Consider the following 19,030-nt stretch of genomic DNA (forward strand, 5'->3'; position numbering starts at 1 on the left):
GGAAGAGGAGAAACAGAGGACAACTAGAACAGATTAATTGAGTCATGGGGTTTGTGGACTATTCTGGATGACCCAAGTGTCTAGCCTCCCACCCTAAAACCCTGCTTGCTTTCATGTGACCTTATTATTAGAATAAGAATCCAGAAGCTGTTCATTCAAATTGCTGTGTCTTAGGAACTGCTCTGGATTTCTAATGATCCAGAATCATTTTGCAATTAATTGTTTTATAGCTTTGCAAAATCATGGGTAATTCTGCTCTCTAGACAGACATTCTGTGTGTGTTATCACACTACGGACTTTAGGAAACCTGAAAAAGATACACATGACGTCATACAATGGCCTCTAAAATTCTGTGTTCTTGGTTGGCATCTAAAATACAAACATCCCACCTCATTAGACAGTAAATGCTTTGTTGACAGGCACAATGTCTTGGTTTCTGCTCTACCTTTAGCTATTAGCACTGTTTGTCCTCTAAGTTGGGTAACTAATGGGAAGAGTGTACTCAGCTGGCCTCCAAGCACCAACTTACAAGCCTTCAGCCATAGAATAGCACTGAATTCTCAGGATGTGAATTCAAGAGAGACAGACACAGCTGTACCACATTCATTAATACCCTACTGTAAAGAGAATCGCATACCTCTGAGAAGTACTTCTCTCTATGTTGGGAGCTTTCCTAGGGAAAACCCAGCTATGAGACTTGGCCAGAATTTAATCAAGACTAACTATGTCCAGATAAGACAACCAGCTCATGTGACTATGTTTAGCTGTGGGTAAGTAAGTTAATAAAGGGATTGCAATAACAAAATATCTGAGGCTAGGCAAGTTCAAAGAAAAGTCTGGTTTGGCCAGTAAGTCCACACAAAGTTGGGCAGCTACACCCAGTTTGCTATGTCAGCTCATGGTAAAGAAGCAGAAAGGGGAAGTGCACACCTGGAAGAAACACACATGTGTGAGAGTCACAGAAGGGAAGTGCATTGCCTTTAGAACAACTGAATGTCAAGGAAGTTACCCCAGACCTGTCAACTCTTTCTTACAAAGCCTAATTTCAACTCAACAGGAACTAACACAGTCTTTCAAGAAAGGCAACAATCCATTCATGAGGATGCTGCCACAGGACTGAATGACCTCTCCTAACACCCGCTTCTTTAAGGCCCTACCACTTCTCAGTAGCCTTCCTTTGGGGGCCGAGCTTCAGCACATGAAAGCTTAGACAACACCATCTCTAAACCATAGCACCACACAAACCTCTATAGCCTCTCTTTCCTAGAAAAGCTTCAGGAAGCTGGGCAATGCCTCCTAATATCTGTTTAGTCTGATTCAGAACGGCCTCCTCCAAGGAGAAGCCCAGACTGACACGAAAAAAAAAAAAAAAAAGGAAGAAATGCCATTTGTGTCTGTGTTCAAATAAGCACCCAAGGGAGCCTCTGTACTTTACAAAGGAATCAAGAAGAAACACTTCTATTGAAAAGTTCCCTGGCAATGAAGCAATCGTTCCTGGAAATGGCCCTCCTTCCTTCCCATTCTCTTTCAAGAGTGACTTCCCTTCCATGGTGCTAACAGTGCCCTGGTGGCGGCTTCGGGTAAAACAATCTTACACAGGATTTCTGACATGTTGTAGTGCATCAGCTCAAGTTAAATTAAGATTTGCTTAAGACAGTCTTGGGATTTTTGTGTATCCACTGCTCCCTCCTTCTGGTACAAACACAACACCTCAGACACCCTTTTGTGTTCCAGTAGAAACCTGGATATAGTCTCCCCTTCCATGGTCCATTTCGCTCGCTAAGTGTAAATGTCGTCGTCAAGGGTAACATTTTCAGTCTAACCACTGAAACTAAAATTAGCCTGGTTTTAATTCACCCTTTTCACCCCAAATTATGGAGATGAAAGTGTTCCCAGGAACCACATTCCCTAGTTTACCTGTCACAGTACAAATGACAACAGTGGAGCCCAAAGAGGTAGGCTTGCTTACCTGGTGTCTTGAGCTAGTTGGTGGCTAAGCTATCACCAGGCCTGTGGCTCCTGATTCCCTCTTCAAGGCTCTTTCTGCAGTAAATGCCTCAGCTTTGGTGTAAATAAATTTAATGAGGCCTTGCTTAGAAACAGAGAGAGGAAGGGGGCAACTAAGTGGGTATTGGATTCCTGAAGCAGGTAGAGAGGCATACAGAGAAAATGAGTAGACCCAATTCACAAATCTTGCCTGGGGCTAGACCTTTATACATTTAATATAGTATGATAGTGATAATAGATCCACTCTGTCCTTCTTTCCTTTCCAGGGACCAAATTTGCCTGCTCTTTTCGGTGGTCAGATAGAAATGATATGCAGGGCAATGACATTCCATATACATTTTGCCCTTGACGTCCCAGGGCACATGTTCCTTGAGGGTTAGAATTCTTTAGCTGACTTCAAGTCTGCTTCTCTTTCTCACACCAATGACTTGTACCCAAGAGTGTATATCTATTATAATTGCTACCTAAAGAGAATAAGAATTACAGATAAGTAATTTTCTTTTTCTAATCTAACCCCCTGGAGGCATTTTAGCAGCTAATACGGACGATGACAGGCATTGCTGCTATAATTTATACAATTTCATTTTTCTTAATCATGGATTTTGCATCTCTTACGTCACCTGCTTAAAATGGAAGCTGTGTGTGTGTGTGTGTGTGTGTGTGTGTGTGTGTGTGTGTGTGTGTGGCTGTTTTCACATGTATAGTCCCCCTTGTTAAGTGTAGAAATGCCCACACCATCATGAGAAATATAGATGGGCATCTTCTATGAAATGGCCCTCCTCTAACTGTAGATTAATCCTCTTGAAATGGTTTGCAAAACATGTGTTTAAGCTCTTCAGTGGGAAAGCCTATCTCAAGTACTTAAGGAAATACAAAGTTAAAATGTGGATCTTTATAGTCACTTGTCTTCCTGAGAAAATCCTTGTTAAGGAGGTACAGTATAAACCATTTGTGTGCTACAAAATAGGAGAAAATTCAGGAAATGCCTGAGGGAGGTGTAGTTCAGTTTTTTGTTCTTACTGTCCTCCCACCTAGCATAATTCCTGATGCATGAAAATATGTCAGGAAATATTGTCGATGTGCATTAAATCCACTAATAGTGAAATGGTGGAGTATCTGCTTGCACACCTAACCTCCCCAACTGCTCCTTCCAAGGGAGGCTGGTGCAGCCAGCCCTAGAGAATCCAAGCCAAGCAGAAGCATCCCCAGGTTCTACACAGCCAGAATCATCTAGCATCTAAAACTGCCATTGATAACAACATTAATGAATCATGAGTTCAATTTAAGGGGTCAAGAAATGAGGCTGTATGGGATTGCCATACAATGGTTTCAGGTGGAGTGCAAAGGGGACTTTTCTCGCTGTAAGAAAATGAATTCATTTTGAGAAATTCCTTAATTTCTTGTCTGGATTCTGTGGATGTGACCATATTGGACAAAGAATCTTTGCCCATGAAATTAGGGAAAGGATCCCAATACTCAAGGCTCATCCTAGCGTATCTGGGTGTGTCCTAAATGTGATGACAAGTGTCCTCATCATAAAGAGGAAAGGGGATATTAGTGACAAAAAGGAAAGGGGGGGGACCCTGTAACTACAAATTCAGAAACTTTAGTGACACGGCCACAAGTCAAGGGACATTAAGGCCATAACACACAGGCAAGGCTCAATTCTGGCTCTCTGGAAAAAGCCCTGCAAACACCTTAATTTTGAACTTCTGGACTTAAAAACTGTGAAATAATGAATCTCTAATGCTTTGGTTTTGTTTTATTAATTTTTAAGTTCATATACAAGGTTTCACTATGGCATTTTCATACATATGTGTCAGCATACTTTTATATTGCTCATCCATGCCCACTTCTGTTGTTAAGAGCTACTAGGTATTTGGTGTTTGTTACTGCAACAGTTTAGAAACTAATACAGACCCTGATCTAAAAGATCCAAAGCTATGAGTATTAAAAGCTCCAGAGCCTACAATTCTTCCTCCCCCACTTTTTTAACTGTGGGTCTCTGCTGTGGTGTCAAGGGCAGAAACCCACCACAAGAAAACCCACAGAATCAACTAACCTGGGCTCATAGGGGTTTACAGAGAGACTAAACCGACAACCAGGGATCCTGCATGGGACTGACCTAGGCTCCTGACCTCTGCATATATGTTACAGATGGGTATCTTTGTAGCACGAATTGTTAGAGGGTCTTACTAATAAAATCAAACCTGAAGCCAGGTATTGGGGTGAATGCTAGAAGATCAGGGAAGCAGAACAAGCCACAGCCACCTCACCTTGCCAGTTCCTCAGCTGATCCTGTTTCGTCAGACTGGAAGCCTCTGAGTCCTCATCCAGAATGAATCTCAGCTGAACTGCTGCTCAAAAGCCTAATAGCTTAACCAGGCCCTAGTTCCTGTCCTCATGCTTTATATACCTTTCTGCTTTCTGCCATCACTTCCTAGGATTAAAGGCGTGTGTCACTAGCCTGGCTGTTTCCAATGTGGCCTTGAACTCACAGAGATCCAGAGAAATTTTTACCTCTAGAATGCTAGGATTAAAGGTGTGTGCTACCACTGCCTAACCTCTATGTTTAATATTATGCCTGTTCTGTTCTCTGACCCCCAGATAAGTTTATTGGGGTGCACAATATCAACCACATAACGTAGTCTTTGTGTGAGACTCCTAACAGTGACTGCTTTGGGACCTATTCCTCTGTAGGGTCAGGTCCCACTTCACCCCAGTACAGTCGGACTAGTGCACACTCGTCCATCTAGGTGGGGGAGCACAGTTGGGGATGAAGGAGAGTCCTGAGCCGCAAAGAACACGAGGGGGTCAGAGGATAGCTCATTTATTAGGAGGGGGTAGGGGGTAGTTGTACCCCAGGAAGAATGGCCAGTTGGATCCATGGGGTGGTCCTTTATTGGTCAGGGAAAGGACATGGAGGGAAGAGGTGCTTCATTTGCATACTCGGGAGCAGCAGGGTCTGGAGAAGGAACCTTACAAGGTTATATAGAAAAGAAAGGGAGTTCTGCCTAAGATGTTTCGGCCATCAGATAAACAGCAATCAGTCCTCGTGTCCTTGGAGACGCATGAGCTTATCTGTTGCTACGTGCACCATGGCATGTCTAGCTGCAGTCTGTTGGCACCCCAGCAAGGCAGGGAAGTAGCCAGACTCCTACCACTCTCAGGATGAGAAAATCCAGGCTTTTAGGCATGCTTCAACCCCTTCTTAGCATCAGGCTGGCCCTACATTCCTCCTACTGGATTGCCTCATCTAGCCTTAATAGAAGAGGAGATGCCTAGTCTCACCGCAACTTGATATACCATGGTGACTGATAACTTTGGGAGGCCAGCCTATATCTGAAGAGAAACAGTTAGAGGAGGAGTGGATGGGAGGGGCACACAACTGGGAAGAGAGGAGGAAGGGGAAACTTTCATTGGGATGCAAAATAAATAAACAAACAATAACAAAAGGCTCCAGGGCCGGCTTTATCTTCTCCGAGTCTTCATGTAAACCCCAATAAATGGCGTTCATTCTAGAGCAACGTGTGCAACATTTTTTAAACATTAAACATCCAAGGACAAGCAATCTGATACAGCCCAGGGAAGGAAAAAGAACTCCACGCATCCATCCATTCAGAGTCACCACGACCCACAAACAAATTTAATCTGTCCTAAATCTGTTCTTTTCTGGCAGGGAACTTCCAAAAGCTCAACAGTCCACTCAGTAATACTATGTTGAGCCTTCTGGGTCTCAGTGTGTACTTAGAATTACACTTTTTCACACTTTCAGAATAGATTGCCATTTAGACCTCTCTAGTCACTAAAAGTTGGGGGTGGAGCTTAGAGAGGATAAGGATGTGCCCACGGTAGAGCATTTACCCACCATGCATAAGGTCCTGGGTTCAAATCCTGGCCCCTTCTCCCCCAAAAAAACAATGAAATAATTTAGCAAGAATCAGTTCAGTTCTCCATCCTTTCTGTTTTCTTTCCTGAATTAACCTAAAGAGGCATTGTGTCTACAGGTATCCATGCATGAAGCACCGATAAACAGGGAACATGCTACGTACTCATTGCAGGGTTTACCTGTGGTCTATCAAAGCGGCATGAAGTATATTTTAATTAGCTCATGATAAACATGGAATTAGAGGTGTGTATAACAAATCCGCTATTCTGTTCTTTCATTTGCTTGGGGTTTGCTATCAGGTTCTGATATAAGCCAAGGCAAGGCCTCCACCACTGAGCCCAACCCCTAGCTTCTCCTGTCTTCCTATCTGTGTCGACAGTAATCCTTGCTCAAATTGGCGAGTAGCTATCACACCTTGAAGTGGTTGCCTTGCTTCAGGTGTTTCCCTAGCTTTCAATGAAGACTGTGTGAGTGTCGGGTTGGCGTGCATGTGAAACCACCGCAGGCAAGGCGCCAGCCCCCACGCTGCATCATCGCTGCTCTGGTTAATGTGAAAGACTGCATGCATGTTAGCATGCTTAGGGCCACGCCGTGCATGTAGTAGTCACTCAATAAACAAAACTCCAACTGAATTAAGAAGGCAGATAAACTGGACTCTAGGGGTGGTACAACTGGAGCAAAGCAGAAGTAGACACAATAACTGTGACAAAACAGAAGCCACAAGTTTGTGGCATTTCCGACCAGTGTGACCTTCCCCCTATACTTTTTTAGAAAATGGAGGGGAAAAGAGAAGGAAGGAGGGGGTAAGAAAGAGCAGGACAAACAGGGCTTTCCACGCTGCGTAGCCTCTCCCTAATGATAGGCCAGTGTTCAAAGCATCCCAACCACACGGTCCCTTTGACCTCACTCCCACTCCGGTCACAGCGAATGGAAACTGGAAAGAGGTTTCATCGTTCATCAGACTCTGTGGGTGTGGATGGATTGCTCACTTCATGCTGGTGACACTGTCTGAGGGAATGATTTGTGCACATTCGGGTGGTCCGATGGGATGCTGCAAGAAGTCCTTGGTGAAAGAAAACGAGAGAGAAGGCTAGAACCCACACAGAGTGGATGGGTACAGAGACACTGGCTAGAATGACTATCGTGTTTGCTTGTATATGTGTTTATTCATTCCTTCATTCACTCGCTTGCTCTTTAAAGGGTTGAGCGCCCAGCCTAGGGTGCATGCTAAGTGCATAATCCACTTCCAAGCTGAAGGGGCTCAACCTCCAGCCTCTTGCACCCTGGATCCACTTTTAAAGTCAAAATTCTTTTGGATTTACCCCCCCCCCCAGAAAACCATAGGATACAAAACATTGCACATTATAGAAACAAACCCAGAGTCTAAGGTTGCCTGTCCCCTCATTAGCTCTGTAACCTTAAGGAAGTAACAGCTCGTCCTTAACACCGACTTCCGGTGGTTACCATGAGTCAAGCTGCTCCGTCAACATGCATGACACAGCCATTGACTCCATAAACTCTTAAAATTGTATCAAGGCATGTTTCCCCTCAGTCACTCAATGTGCTCCTTTGCCTAGCATGTAATGTAAAAAAGATCATTCAGTTAAATTTTCATCAGACATAAATTAGCACATTTTTCCTAGTCTGGCCTGCAGATGGCCTCCAGCTTCCTGAGCTGGGGTGGGGAGTGTCAGTGCCCCTCTAGGGCTCCACACCCCCATTTTGCTAGTATCTCACTTAAGGCCACAGGAAACACTGGGAGAAGTTTGTCCCTAGGATTCATTTGGACCTGGGTTTAAGTGCTAGTCTTGCTATCTAGTGAGAAGCATGTCCCTTCATTTCTCTACATCTCAGCTCCTCCATCTATACAAAAAAAAAAGACAATAACAAAAAGGAAAGAAACACCCATGCGGGGACCGTTGGGGGTGGAGATAGCCACGCACAACAGGGAGGAGCCTACAGTTTCCATCCATTCTGTTCCAAACCTCGCATCCTTCCGTTTCATATGCCCCGGTAAATTGAGGGGTCCCTCCCTGACCAGGCCCCCTTCCCCTCTCCTTAGCTTTGGTTTCATTGGGTGTTCTGCCTGGAGTAGTCTCTCCCTACCCCTAAGCTTCTGAAATTCTGTCAGCTGCTCTTCAAGACTCCAGTTAAACTCCCTCTTCCTCACACAGCTTCCTTCTGCCTCCTGAGGTGAAGCTCTCATTCTAGGAAGCCTTAGACTTTTGTTTTGACCCTTTTACTAAAGATTCACACTGTGTTTATGTTCACTCTAAGTCATGTCGTCAGAATTTTCCTAAGGACACAATCTCTGCCTGCAGTTTCCTGTCTTTTCCTCACAGGGCTGTTGCACTTCAAGTTCTTAAAACAGTATTTTTTTTGAGTGACTGAATCAATAACAAATTATGTGTATAATTTTCTGTGAATTGTCAGTGATCAATTAGCAAAGAAGAAGGTTAGGTCATCTGAATGAAACCAGAAACTCTGATTTTCCATTTTATTTTATATACATAGGAGAATCTACGCGTGTTTACCGGCAAATTAAGGAAGGATTTTAATGGCTGCCTTCACTATTCCAAACACTGCATAGCTTCTCATTTTCTGTGGAGAAAAGCAAATTAATTTAATTATGTCACTTTCTAGCACTTGACAGCTTTGGGATTTCACGTATGAGAAATCAAAGTAACCAGTGATTTCATTAATTCAGTGGTGGAAAACGTGTCAAAATATCACCTGTCTTTGTACACACTAGTGAATTGACTGCATTTTTCCTCTTTTAATTTGTTTGGGGTCCTACAAATGGCACATTAAACACAACTAATGTTTCTAGTTTCCCGATGGTTCCTATGAATCCTTTAAGTTCTGTTTCAATGTCAAAAAAAAAAAAAAAAAAAAAAAAAAACTTGACTACTTTAAAAATACTCAATGTAAATTTTTCAAAGTTACAAGTGGAAAGCAATGCTTCTTTAAAATGTGCAAAGATTATGAAACTGAGCCAACATTTAACTCCAAGTGTCCCCGCACAAAGGCATCTCCAATGTTCAAGGTGTTGCAGTTCCATGATGGGCAAGAAGGAGCAAAGCGGAACTGAACTGCAACACTGTGAAGAGTTGGGGGGGCTACACAAAGGTTCCCACCTGAACCAGAGAGGAAACGGAAATGACAGCCTGATGCATAACTCATACCAGGAGAAAGAACAGAAGGCAACTGTAGGGTCCTCAGGGTTTGAAAATCGTAGGGAAATAATAGACCCACACATGGGGGGAAAATGTAATTTACTAGCAGAGGAATACCACAACACATCTGAGGCCCAAGACTGAGGCTCGAGAACAGTGGTTCTCAACCTTCCTAATGCTCAACCAATCCTAAAACACAGGGTCATGTTTTCTCTCACTGTGGCGACCTGAAATTATTTCATTGCTATTTCATAACTCTAATTTTGTTACTGTTATGAATCATAGTATAAATATCTGATATGCAACTACTGAAGGGGTCGAGACCCACAGGTTGAGAACCACTGCTTTAGATGTTAAGATATTGAAAAGTAGTTATGGGTATGGGGATGAATTTTGGTAACACAAAGCCCAGATAAAATTCATGCCTAGGAAAGACTTGAGAAAACCTCATGCCTTAACCCATGGCTGACTCCAAAGTCCCCAACACTCCACAGTATTCAAGAAAGCTCTTCCTTACCAGTCTATAAAAACTGGGAGGTAGCTGCTTCTTCTTAAATGCCAAGCTTTCAACAAAATGTCCCAAGGCATGCAAAGACACAGAAAAAAAACATGGTTCATTTAAAAGGGAAAAAATGAATAATCCCTGAAGAAACACGGCATTTGTCTAACTAGAAGAAAACATTAAAAACAACTGTCTTAAGGACACACAAACAACTGGAGGAAAACACAGTCAGAAAAAACTAAAGGAAGCAAGGAAATGGTCTACTATTATGAACAGGATGATACTATCAACAGAGATAGAAATGCAAAAACATTGAAGCTAAAAAATAAAACAATTAATTTGGAGAGGTTCTAAACAGAGCTCTATCAAGCCAGAGAATGGGCCAGAAAACAAGAAAATGAGTTATGTGAAATTGTCAAATTCGAAGAAGATCAAAGTCAAACGGAGTTCCAGAGGAGTAGAAAGAAAATCAATCCAAAAGAAAGAACCAACTGGGACAGTGATGTTGCTGAAGATGGCTGAAAAGCTCCCACACATGAGGAAAGACACCTCTACAAGCCTAGGTCAGCAGACTCCTAGCAGGATAAACCCAGAGACTTGTACCAACATGTGTCACAACTAGCTGTAGACACTGTGACACTGAGCAGCAGGGCAACCGGCCATTGTCACGTCTCGAGAAGAGCTCCAACAGAGTCACCGGCAATTATCCTGATAAAGAACCTTACTGTCCAGAGGCAGCAACAGCAGTATGAAATATTTGAAGTACAGCAATGGGGACCTGTCAACTGAAAATTCTATAGTGTGTGACAAAACCAACCTTCAAAGATGAGGGGGAAATCACTACATTCCCAGACAAACAAATGCTGAGGACATTCATTATCACCAGAAACTACAAGGACTATGAAGGAGTCCTTCAAGATGAAATAAAGGATAAAATAAAAAGTTCTCTGATAAAGGAAAATACTGGACAAATCATTTTTAAATTCATACTGTTATAATCTTTATAATTCTTTTTATTTTCTTAACTTCAAATCTATGTTAATAAATATGCATTATGTAAAGCTGCCGTTGATGACATCAATAATGTGAAGTAGTTGTAAAGGGTTGGAGATCTGCATGCAACTGAAGACAGCTGGCTTCAGTCTGAAATAGTTGGTGATAGTCTCAGAAGGCTACAATGTGATGTTTGTGGAAATGTTTGTGATAGTCTCAAAATGCTACAATGTGATATCTGTGGAAATAATACACAACATATCTAAAAAATATACACAAAAGATAATGATAAGAGGATCAAATGTATTACTAAAATTAAATCAGCTAAACACTGAGGAAGGCAGTAAGTGAGGAAATGGGGGGAGTGTTAAACATCTATAAGATGAAAAGAAAGTAAATACAAAAAGTCTAAAGTAAATCTCCCCATAGCCAACACCAAGAGACAGTGGGGGGTGGTAAATTACTAGACTGTATTAAATAAAAATAAATGGAATCCAACAAAAAATTTCCTACAAGAGAGATGTTAAAGATTTAAAGACATGAACAGTTTAAAAGTGAATGTGTAGCTATCTTCCAGTAACTCGCCAAAATGACAAACACAGGGCAAGAGGAGAGGCATCCTCTATACCCTCGCTAGGCCTTTTGGGAAACAGGGAGTTGTTCCTTTGGCCATGCACATGCAAACCTGCAAAAAAGGTGATATCGTTGACATCAAGGGAATGGGAAAGGGACACCTTGTAAGTGTTACCATGGCAAAGCTGGAAGAATCCACCCATCACTCATGCCATGGGAGTGGTTACAGACAAACATGCTAAGGGCAAGGTTCTTGACAGGAGAACTGATGTGTGGACTGGACCCGTTAAGGTTCTAGGAGCCCTTACTAAAGTGGATGAAGGAAAATGATCAGGAAAAAAAAAAAAAGGATGCCAAAGAAAAATATCTGGATTCAATGGAAGTGAAGCCTGCAGTCCGCAGAGAAGCATACTTTTTGAGAATTTATAGAAAGGAGCCCAATCCCTCTGAATTCATGGTTAATGTACAAAAAGAAAAAAAAAGGATCTAGATGGTACTTTTCTTTAAAAAATAAATGAAAGGCTGAAAAGATACAATACAAATAATGAGATGAGAGATGGCAATCCTAATGCCAGACAAAATAGACTTTTAGTCACAAGTCACAAGACACGAGGAAAAGCATCATGTAACAACAAAAAGTAAACTAATCCAGAATGTGAATTGTGAATTTTTAAGTATCAAACACTAGTGCTCCAAATTATATAAACCAAATAGCAATAGATCGGAGGGATAGTCAACTCTGCAATACTTAGGGGAGTCTTCCACAGGCCATATTCAATATAAATAGTATAACTAGATAGAAGATTAATGGGGAAATACTGACATGAACAGCCCTGCATGCATGTATACAGAGTACCCCATCCAACAACAGCAGAATACATATTTTCCCATGTGCATGTGAAAACTTCATCAGTATAGACCTCTCCTAGAATGTAAACATGTTTGTGAAATATGTGAGGATGGAGCCATGCATGGTAGTGTTCTCCCCAGCACCTTGGATGTAGAGGCAAAAGGATGAGAACTTAAAGTCATGACTGCTACCAGGGATTTTGAGGCCAGCCAAGGCCTACACGAAACCTCTCTCAGAAGAAAGTGAAAAGATTGGGCTCATCCAGAGTACCCAATTTTAGTGGGACAACACTAGCAAACAGCACAAGCAGAAAAGCTAGAGGTGTTAAACATGTGTGGAAACTGAAAAAGTGCTCTTACACAACCAATGAGTCAAAAATAGAAATGGCAAGGGAAATACAAACTATCTTCAGATAAAGAAAAATAAAAACACATTATAAATTGAAAGCAATAACTAAAAGCAAAGTCATAGCCAGATATGTCTGTACTAAAATGAAAGACATCAAACCAGCAATTTAATTCTAGATCTTATGAACTAAAAAGTTAAGTTAAAGCCAAAGCCTGCATTACCAAGTAAATAGTAAAATCCAGGGGGAAAAAAAAACAAGAATTGATTCTTTAGATCTACAAACCTGGCAAACATATGGTTAGATTCACTAAAAATAAAAGAAAAACCTCATTACTAAAATCAGAAACAAAAACATTCATCTTACTATGAATTTTACAGAAATAAAAGTATTTATGAGAGTTCTAAGAACAAGTCTTTGACAGCAAACTGGAAAACCTAGAGGAAGTGTGAAAATTCCTAGAAACAATCAAAATTCATCCTAAAGAAAAAAATCTAAGTAGATATAATTAGTAAGAAAATTGAATTTGTCATCAAAATCTTCCACAGAAGTTTGGAGAAGCCTGGATCAATTGGGCTCATTGGTGAGCCTATAAATCTACAAAGTTATAGCCATCTTCCCTGGACTTTGCAATTCTCCAAAACAAGACAGATACAAAATGGCCAAAAAGCACGTGAAAATATGCCAATCTTCATTGGCCATTAAGGAAATTCAAACCCAAAACATAGCAGCATGCCACTTTCTACCCATTTGGATGTTTGTTTGTTTGTTTGTTTGTTTGTTTGTTTGTTTTGTGGGAGTGGAGTGGGGAAGTCAGTGGCATGTGTGTGGAACTCAGAGAACAAGTTGTGGAAATTGGGTCTCTCCTTCCCTCATGTAGGACCCAGGGATCAAACTCCATTGATCAGGCTTGGTTAAAAAAAAAAAAAAAAAAAAAAGTATCTTAATCCACTGATCCATTGTACCAGCCCCTGGATGACTCCACTTAAAAAGCAACAGGAACAACAAGATTAGCAATCAGTGGCACAAATGTGGAGAAACTGGAATGCTGTGCTGCTGTGGGATGGTCTGTATGGCAAATTGCTCTGATTGGTCAATAAATAAAATACTGATTGGCCAGTGGCCAGGCAGGAAGTAGGTGGAACAAGGAGAGAGGAGAATTCTGGGAAGCAGAAGGCTGAGGCGGAGAGACACTGCCAGCTGCCGCCATGACAAGCAGCATGTGAAGACACCGGTAAGCCACGAGCCACGTGGCAAGGTATAGATTTATGGAAATGGACTAATTTAAGCTATAAGAACAGTTAGCAAGAAGCCTGCCATGGCCATACAGTTTGTATGCAATATAAGTCTCTGTGTTTACTTGATTGGGTCTGAGCGGCTGTGGGACTGGCGGGTGACAAAGATTTGTCCTGACTGTGGGCGAGGCAGGAAAACTACATCTACACTGTGCCCTGCTGGTTGAAATGTACAGTGGTGTAAGTAAACCACTACGCACACTGTACAACCACGTACCTGGAAAAAATAAACTCTCTTATTCCATGAGCCAACAATCCCACTTCTCCTGTGTCTCCTGGAGGAGTAGAAAGTAGGGCGTTAGGCAAATACTTGAATACCGACATGCACAGCATTCTTCACAATATGCCAGAGTTTAAAGCAACCCACACCTAGCAACAGTTGAACAGGGGATACACTAAAATGAGGAATATGTGTGCAAAAGAATATGATTTGGGGTTAAACAGAGAAGAAATCCTGTCACATGTTAAAAAATATGAGCAAGGTCCTTATGAAAATAGCACCAACCTGTCATGAAAGGGCCAATACTGTAGGTAGGACTGCCGCCTGAGGGTCTGCAGTGGCCAAAGAGTGGCAGCCAGGGTGTGGGGAGGATGCAGAAGGAGGAACCAGTATTGAATGGGTGCAGAGTTTCAGCTTAGGAAGACAGGAAAGACCTGGAGATGGACGATAGTGACAGTTGTAGAGTATAGATGTACTCACTGTCACTAAAATGTACACTTGAAAATAGCTGAAATAAGAGAACACTGAAGAAAAAGATCAAACTTAGAATATCTGGAGCCCATTCAGATTATCAACATCAATTATAAAAATACGGCTGTTGAAGAAATTTCGTGTTACGAAGATTAAGCATTCCTGAAAAGACGAGTGTGTGGTACGCTAATGCGCACTGCTTCTGGCTGCCTGTGATTTGCATCTAATTCTGGTCAAACAGTGACCTTATCTCCATATTTTCTTTCTTTGCTCAAATATTTTATTAAACTGTTAACCTGAAGTCAGAGATCCTAAAACATGATAGCAAATAGCTTTGAGTTATTAAAATCAGAAATGAATTTGCAGAATATTTACTCAATAGAAACATTATCTTATGTCCTAAGATCTCAATATTACCAGGCCTCCCTGCAAAGACAGTGTCAAACTATTCAGAATGTAGTCAGGAAAGAGTAGCAGGTGGGACTTGGGGGGGGGAATATAAAACTATGTTCCCTATGATCATGGCAATGGGCACATAAATCTACAGTGTTGAAATTCATAGAAATGCATACCAAAAAAAGAGTCAATAAAAAGGGCTGGAGAGATGACTTGGCAGGTAAAGATACTTGCTATCAAGCCTGATATCCTGGGGGTTTTGTTTTGATTTAGTTTGGTTTGGGTTTTAGTTTTTTGTTTTGTTTTGTTTTTCCACAGAACCTGCCAAGTCCAAGTTGAAGGAAAGAACAGACTCCTGTTAAGTTGTCCCTGGACCCCTATACCCACACTATAGCACACACACACACACACACACACACACACACACACACACACACACACACACACACAAGAAAAAAAAGTTATAAAAATACTTTAAATTTTGTAAAAAGAATCAACATTTTCTTCAACAGCACAGATCTCCATGTCTTCTTTGATTATTTCCATCTTCATTCATCTTCCTCCTTGGAATCCACAGACTATACAGCCCTCGGGCTGCTAGACAGACACTTGTCGTTTCAGAGCATGAAAGAGAGCAGCCAACACTCATCGTCACAGGTCAAACACTCCGTGACATCTTTAAGCAGCTGAGAGCTAATATGCATTAAATGTTTGCTATACTGCTCCAAACTCGATCTCCCCTGCTTCTAGTATTGATCGTTCCCTGGCTTTAGAGGTGCGTACCCAATAAATATTAACCACCAGACACATGCTAGCAGCTCCCTGCTGCAGAATATGCCTCTTGTCATCTCTCCCTAGGAAATAATCAGACCTACACTTAATATACTTGTAACAATAGCAAAGCGCCTCCGGGATACGATGTGAGAAGCAAGGATCAGAAATCATCGTTGCTTTATTTATTATGCTGTCATTTACTGTCATGTGGCAAAGGCCAGAGAATCTAATCCCTTTCCCTACTGAGATTAGTGTAGTTTGTATTTTTTTAAATGTAGATTGTAGATTTGAACAGGGCATAACTGAGCTCTGATGTGGTCTTTTTGTTATCCATATGCAATCTGAGTTTTACCTTCAGAGAAATGAATTTGACCTAGATCAGTTTGCTTTCCCTAATATCGTTTATTTGGGCTTTGTACCTGTAACAAAATTTGAATACAGCAGATCTGGGAAGATGGCTCAGTTGGTAATATGCTTGCCTTCCAAGCATGAGGACCTGAGTTCAACCCCCAGAACCCACATAAAAACCAGGGCAAGCTCTGAATAGGTGAAACAGATTGGCTTGATCTGTTTGGGAGGCATCTAGGCAGTGGTACCAGGTCCTGTGCTCATTGCATGAGTTGGCTGTTTGAAACCTGGAGCTTATGCAGGGACACTTGGCTCAGTCTGGGAGGAGGGGACTGGACCTGCCTGGACTGAGTCTACCAGGTTGATCGCAGTCCTCAGGGGAGGCTTTGCCCTGGAGGAGGTGGGATTGGGGGGTGGGCTGGGGGTAAGGGGAGGGGGTAGGAGGGGGGAGAACAGGGGAACCTGTGGCTGATATGTAGAACTGAATGGTATTGTAAAATAAAATAAAAGGAAAAAAAAAGAAAAACAGGGCAAGATAGCATGCACTTGTGAGCCCACAGTGGAGAGGCACACACAGATGAGTGGCTCTTTGGGCTCACTGGTCAGCCAGCCTAGCCAATCAGTGAGTGCCAGGGCAATGAAAGACCCCGTCTCAAAACAAAATGAGGCCATCCTGAGACATGAGTTTATTAAATACATGCTTACACTGTATCCACATACACATGAAGAACATACAGACACATGTAGAAACACATAGACATAGAAAAAAGCTTTTTTAAAAAACTATAGCTTATGCCAGGCAGTGGTGGTGCACGCCTCTAATCTCAGCACTCAGGAGGCAGAGGCAGGTGGATCTCTGTGAGTTCGAGGCCAGCCAGGTCCAGAAAGAGAGTTCCAGGACAACCAGAGCTGTTACACAGAGAAACTCTGTCTCGAAAACACACACACACACAAACCAAAAACAACTATGGCTTCTATCTTTTATAAATATGATTATATATACTTTTAAATGTACTTGTGTGGTTTAGATACTGAGAGTATCAAGCCAGGCCATACTGGAGTTACAAGAAAAACATGATTTTAAAAGGATCATAGGCTAGGTGTGGTTTGTACTTACTTATAATCCCAACACACTTGTGAGGCTGAGGCAGGAGGATCATCTAGCCTGAGCAATATAAAAAGATGCCATCTCATTAAAAAAAAATTTTCAGGAGTAGAGAGGTGGCTCACCAGTTAAAAGGGCATAGTGCTCTTCCACCTTTGATTTCTAGCACCCGGTCCACAACAGCTTATAACTCCAGCAGCATCTATATGAATGTGCACATACACCTTCCCACACATACCACATAATTTTAAATAGTAGAAATAAATCAAAAGTTGTATTTAAATATGAAGACCAATTCTTAATTTCTCATCATTGACTTTTGCATATTTCCAAATATTTATCCTTTTCATTACTGTGTTCCAATAGCCCCCTTTAATCATGCCTCATTAGTCCCGTTCTAACTCTAGGCAGCGGTAAGACGTTTGTGTCAATACACTGAGAGATGACTCGCCAGTTCTGCCACTGCTAATCCTACTTGAGCAGCCATATTGAATTCCTAGAGCTGCAGTAAAAGAACAACACAAACCAGATTACTTAAAGCAATAGAAACTTCCTGATTCACAGTTCTGGGGGAGTCTGAGCTCACGATGTCCTCAGGGATATATGGTCTTTGAAGGTGGACCAGAAAGAATCCTTCCTTGTCCCTTCAAACCCCACCTCTCTTGTCATATGGCCCTCTCCCTGCAGATCACACACTATTGTATGAAGACACTGGGCACACTGCATGAAGATCCCACCTAACTCATGTGTGACTTCTTCTTGGCTAATTATATCTGTAATGATCCCATTTCCAAACAAGGACATAGCACAAGGTACAAAGAGCTGGGACTTCCAAGTGCCTGTATAGAGACCATAGTTCAAGTCACAATGCTAGCTAACTCAGTTGATCATTCTTAGTCTTATTTTTGGATGGCTCTACCATCAAAGTGCATGTGTGATATTTGTGTGGGATATGGTTCCATCCTGATGACAAATTAAGGTCACACTGTTTACCTGACAGTCACAGTGTCCTTTCAGCTGACCAGTTCTCTCCCTCCAGACTCTCTCTGGTTCTCTTGATCCTCTTCTCTTTCTCTGCTCCTTCTTTAACTACTACTGCTTGTCTTCATTCACCCTGTGCTTACCTACAACACAGTTACAAATTCCCTATCTTTTTCCAGCATTAGTTTTTTTGAAACCAACCCCAAACACTTGTGATGGATGAAGAACTGTGGCTGACCTAAATAGTTCATCCTTTGACAAAATATTTCCTGTTTGTAGCAATGTGAATAAGAATGCCCCCCACCAATTCATATGTTTGAAAGCTTGGTCCCTAGTAAGTGGAACTGTTTAGGGAGGATAAGGAGATGTGGCCTTGTTGAAGGAGGTGTGTCACTTGGGTGGGTCATTAAGGTTTCAGAAGCCCACACCGTTTCTAGTTAACTCTCTGTCTCATACCTACAGATCAATATCTAAGCTTGCAGTTACTGCTCCAGTGCCATGTCTGCCAATCTGCTGCCATGCTCCCTGCCATGACAAGATGGTTACAGATGTACCCTCTGAAACTGAGAGCTATAAGTTGCTTTGGTCATGGTGTCTCATCTCAGCAATAGAAAAGTAACTGAGACATTATTCTTACCCAATTGCCCCAAGTCTCTTGTTCAGTCCATCTGTCTATGCTTTGGAAAGCCCTGGGTTAGGTATGACTAGAGTGGACTCATGTGTTGCAAGTCTTTCCCTCTATGTGGAATACTGAGGAGTGTCAGAACCTTTGTGAGGTAGGGCTTAGTACAGAGTAGTGAGGGTACTGGAGACACTGGCATTGAAAGAAACTACAAGAGCAAGTTGTTATGAAAGACCAGGTCGGGGCTGGAAAGATGGCTCAGCAGTTAAGAAGTCCTACTGCTCTTCAGTGGATCTGGGTTTAGTGTCCATCATGCCCGTCAGGTGATTCACCACACCTAAAACTCCAGTTCCAAGGACGCAACACCCTCTTCTAGTCTCCATTCACATGCATGCACGTGTGCGCACACACACACACACACACACACACACACACACACACACACACACACTAAATCTTTTAAATAGATATTTACTATGGAA

The sequence above is a fragment of the Peromyscus leucopus genome, chromosome 5, assembly GCF_004664715.2.
Source record: "Peromyscus leucopus breed LL Stock chromosome 5, UCI_PerLeu_2.1, whole genome shotgun sequence".
NCBI lineage: Eukaryota > Metazoa > Chordata > Mammalia > Rodentia > Cricetidae > Peromyscus > Peromyscus leucopus.